This window comes from Schistocerca piceifrons, unplaced genomic scaffold, assembly GCF_021461385.2.
Source record: "Schistocerca piceifrons isolate TAMUIC-IGC-003096 unplaced genomic scaffold, iqSchPice1.1 HiC_scaffold_954, whole genome shotgun sequence".
NCBI classification, from domain to species: domain Eukaryota; kingdom Metazoa; phylum Arthropoda; class Insecta; order Orthoptera; family Acrididae; genus Schistocerca; species Schistocerca piceifrons.
Window position 1 is genome coordinate 1,077,501 of NW_025729228.1, and position 5,000 is coordinate 1,082,500.

The 5,000-nt window shown below is 53.4% G+C and overlaps 1 non-coding gene across 1 annotated transcript in view; it reads left to right on the top strand.

The window, feature by feature from the left end:
- The first annotated feature begins 4,044 nt into the window (after positions 1 to 4,044).
- LOC124773558 overlaps positions 4,045 to 5,000 on the top strand; it is a 1,909-nt gene continuing 953 nt past the window's right edge. The window contains exon 1 of the ribosomal RNA XR_007014802.1: positions 4,045 to 5,000. This exon is cut by the window's right edge and continues 953 nt beyond it. This is a non-coding gene — a ribosomal RNA (small subunit ribosomal RNA).

Below are 5,000 nucleotides of genomic sequence, written 5' to 3' on the forward strand. Positions count from 1 at the left end.
ACGCCACCCACAAAGCCTGCAGCCTCTGTCGACCATAGCACCCAATCTCCAGTGGCTCTGCCGCACGAAGCCGTGGACCGGCAATGACTCCACCCGCACCCGTTCGTGCACCACCCCAACCGCCAAACGCGCACCTCCAGCGGATGAACGGCGGACGTTTCCCGCACTCGTAAAGTGCAATCCACCCCTATAACGTGCGTTTCATGAAGAGTTATTGCCAATATGCGACATTCCCGCTGTCCCTATACATGAGCCGCGACCTGTACCACTTACGAGCGAGAGACGCGATCGCGTTGCTCACTGTACGGCGTCCGATACCGAGCCATCAGCATGTCGGTCCCCATGCGCGTTGCACTCGCACTCGCAGTCGCAAAAACGTGGGGCAAATATATTACGCGGAAGAGTTATAACAGACCGAGCCCCACTGCATGAGGGGAGTCTTTGTCACTAATGTACACAGATGGAACATTTTGGACTGGAACCAGATTACCCGTACACACGGCGCTGATTAGTAATCAATGCAGAGCCATCAAACTACAGAATATATATACAACTGTCCGTATACATGCTGAAAGAGTCTGCCCACAATGGGAACCACACGTCAGCCAGCCACTCTGATCACGCACCACTCTCTGCTTCTAACGGGCGCACATACAATATGTAAGCACCAGCATGGAACAACATCCAGTGCATCCTCTCCGCCACATTACACAATCCACACTATCACAACCAGACCAGGAGGTCCATGCGGAAAATACAATATCCCACCCTTTCGACATCCACCATTGCGCAGATCAGGCACCAACACCCACACATGTCCTATACAACGGTGCACCCAACATCACAATAGTACCTCCTGTCACAGCGCACAAACAATGACATGAGTCAAAGACACAGGTCTGACACAAGCATAGAATTGGAGCGCCGCCTCTAATAAGCCAAAGGTGCATCCTGACGTGACAAATCTGATCATGTCACAAGCATTCACTTACTATAATCACTATCAACGAACCTGCCGCCCCCGCCCCCCCCTACACCTTTCCTTACAACAACGTGTAACCTAACCTAACCTAACCTATGTTGTACCTTAACCTAACCTATGTTGTACCTTAACCTAACCTATGTTGTACCTTAACCTAACCTATGTTGTGCCTTAACCTAACCTATGTTGTGCCTTAACCTAACCTATGTTGTGCCTTAACCTAACCTATGTTGTGCCTTAACCTAACCTATGTTGTGCCTTAACCTAACCTATGTTGTGCCTTAACCTAACCTATGTTGTGCCTTAACCTAACCTATGTTGTGCCTTAACCTAACCTATGTTGTGCCTTAACCTAACCTATGTTGTGCCTTAACCTAACCTATGTTGTGCCTTAACCTAACCTATGTTGTGCCTTAACCTAACCTATGTTGTGCCTTAACCTAACCTATGTTGTGCCTTAACCTAACCTATGTTGTGCCTTAACCTAACCTATGTTGTGCCTTAACCTAACCCATGTTGTGCCTTAACCTAACCCATGTTGTGCCTTAACCTAACCCATGTTGTGCCTTAACCTAACCCATGTTGTGCCTTAACCTAACCCATGTTGTGCCTTAACCTAACCCATGTTGTGCCTTAACCTAACCCATGTTGTGCCTTAACCTAACCCATGTTGTGCCTTAACCTAACCCATGTTGTGCCTTAACCTAACCCATGTTGTGCCTTAACCTAACCCATGTTGTGCCTTAACCTAACCCATGTTGTGCCTTAACCTAACCCATGTTGTGCCTTAACCTAACCCATGTTGTGCCTTAACCTAACCCATGTTGTGCCTTAACCTAACCCATGTTGTGCCTTAACCTAACCCATGTTGTGCCTTAACCTAACCCATGTTGTGCCTTAACCTAACCCATGTTGTGCCTTAACCTAACCCATGTTGTGCCTTAACCTAACCCATGTTGTGCCTTAACCTAACCCATGTTGTGCCTTAACCTAACCCATGTTGTGCCTTAACCTAACCCATGTTGTGCCTTAACCTAACCCATGTCGTGCCTTAACCTAACCCATGTCGTGCCTTAACCTAACCCATGTCGTGCCTTAACCTAACCCATGTCGTGCCTTAACCTAACCCATGTCGTGCCTTAACCTAACCCACGTTGTGCCTTAACCTAACCCACGTTGTGCCTTAACCTAACCCACGTTGTGCCCTAACGTAACCCACGTTGTCCCCTAACGTAACCCACGTTGTCGCCTAACGTAACCCACGTTGTCGCCTAAACCTGCTCTGTAATTGTTATACGACTCGTTCAATTAGTGTAGTGTTGCCCACCCGCAACCCTCGCAATATAGTTCGCTACTCGCACTCCCCGCTCCCCTGTGTATCGCTTCATGTTAAACACCTTGCAAGTCTTGCTCACTTTCCACATGCTCCTGCTGTACACTGTAATGTGGATGGCAGCAGGACGTACATGCCGCCCCTCCCCACGTCCCCACCTTGCCCCCTGCCTTCGCAAGCTGGTTGGTGAGAACTTTGCATGTTCAATGCCCTCCGCATGCGACGTACTCAGGCTACGTTGTGGTGCGGCCTGTGTCAACTGTCCGCTAATGTCGTACGCATAAACCACAATCTGTACTGCACATTCGTCCTTATGTACTGAATGATACATCGTGGCACATGTGTGACCGTACAACGACTGCGCCCAAAAACGGCGGACCATACAGTGCAAAAATTGTGCACGCAGCTACGTGTCGTCTCCCTATGAGAGCTGGATTGCAGTGTGGTACGCCATAGAGACGTGTGGGAGGAACGGACGCCGTGGATGGCGATCAGCATGAGCTGTCTGTTGATGTATTCGGACCTAGTCGTCTCTCCTCACACACCGTGATGGCATGGTGCACCGCGTTCCATATCTGCGACATGCTACAGAGGCCGGTTGACAGTCGTTCGAGCAATGGACATCGCATACGTACGGGGGCCACCTTCCACGTATTGTCTAGGCGTGCACATTTTGTTGCGTGTATGTGGGCAGACGTAGTGTGGCGTGACACCTGACACAGGCATGCAATAATCGTGGAAGTTGCAAATGGCGATGGACGCCTGCGTTTTCTGGTGAAGTTACGCAAATGAACAAATGGTAACCTGTTGTGGTGCGGTTGTTCTCGCTAGGGGTGAATCGGTGATGGCGACGATAGGTTGAGGTACTAACCGGTTGTTCCAGCGATACCCACCATGCCGACGAAACTGAACGGCATCTGGGTGTGAAGCGATACGCGGCGGTGGCTGGGTGGGACCGTCCCCGGCCGGTGAGGGGGCGCCTCCCGGCGTGCTGGCCGCGCGGTGCGTGGGCGCACGCGCTACAGCCGGCTGGTGGGGGCGGCCAGTGGCAGGCGCGCCGGCCGACGGACGCGGCAGGCGTCGCAGCTGCGCGCCGGCGCACCCTGCGCGCGGCGCCGTGCGGCCAAAGTAGGTCCTCGCGGGCCCGGTGCGAAGCGCGGTGGACATCTTCAGTGTGCTGGTCCGATTGAGGACTGTGTGCGTTGAGGATGCGCCGCCGCCCGGCGCTCGGCGCCGCGACGCCGTCTGCTGCTCGGTCGCCCCAGCGGTTCTCGCTGGTGGTTTGTATCGCAGCTGTGCGGATGTGTTGGCGCGTGCGCTGTGCTGGGAGAGTTCGCTTCGGCACCCAAGTGGGGCTTTTGTCCTTCTGTGGCGCTGGCGTTGGAGCTGCCGGTCACCGTAGGTGGCGCGTGTTGTCTCCCGCCGGCAATGCCACGACAGCACGCTCCCGGGCCTCTGTCGGCAGCGGCAAGCTCAGTTGGGAGCACGGGTGGTCGCACCGAAAGCGTCTACTCGCCTAACTCCGGGCGATTGCGCCTCTCTCGAACCCGACCAAGTACTTGGGACGGCGCTGCGCGCCGCCGGGACCTGAGAGGGTTTCGAGGTGTATTGTGCAGGGGAGCTCAGCCTCCTCCTGTTTGCAGAATGATTGAGCGGACGCTTGCGTGTTCGCGCGGGCCCCCGGGACACACTCCCGGGCGGCCGGCTGCTCAGCTCTAGTTGACGCAGCTCCCTGGTTGATCCTGCCAGTAGTCATATGCTTGTCTCAAAGATTAAGCCATGCATGTCTCAGTACAAGCCGCATTAAGGTGAAACCGCGAATGGCTCATTAAATCAGTTATGGTTCCTTAGATCGTACCCACGTTACTTGGATAACTGTGGTAATTCTAGAGCTAATACATGCAAACAGAGTCCCGACCAGAGATGGAAGGGACGCTTTTATTAGATCAAAACCAATCGGTCGGCTCGTCCGGTCCGTTTGCCTTGGTGACTCTGAATAACTTTGGGCTGATCGCACGGTCCTCGTACCGGCGACGCATCTTTCAAATGTCTGCCTTATCAACTGTCGATGGTAGGTTCTGCGCCTACCATGGTTGTAACGGGTAACGGGGAATCAGGGTTCGATTCCGGAGAGGGAGCCTGAGAAACGGCTACCACATCCAAGGAAGGCAGCAGGCGCGCAAATTACCCACTCCCGGCACGGGGAGGTAGTGACGAAAAATAACGATACGGGACTCATCCGAGGCCCCGTAATCGGAATGAGTACACTTTAAATCCTTTAACGAGTATCTATTGGAGGGCAAGTCTGGTGCCAGCAGCCGCGGTAATTCCAGCTCCAATAGCGTATATTAAAGTTGTTGCGGTTAAAAAGCTCGTAGTTGGATTTGTGTCCCACGCTGTTGGTTCACCGCCCGTCGGTGTTTAACTGGCATGTATCGTGGGACGTCCTGCCGGTGGGGCGAGCCGAAGGCGTGCGACCGCCCCGTGCGTGCTCGTGCGTCCCGAGGCGGACCCCGTTGAAATCCTACCAGGGTGCTCTTTATTGAGTGTCTCGGTGGGCCGGCACGTTTACTTTGAACAAATTAGAGTGCTTAAAGCAGGCAAGCCCGCCTGAATACTGTGTGCATGGAATAATGGAATAGGACCTCGGTTCTATTTTGTTGGTTTTCGGAACCCGAGGTAATG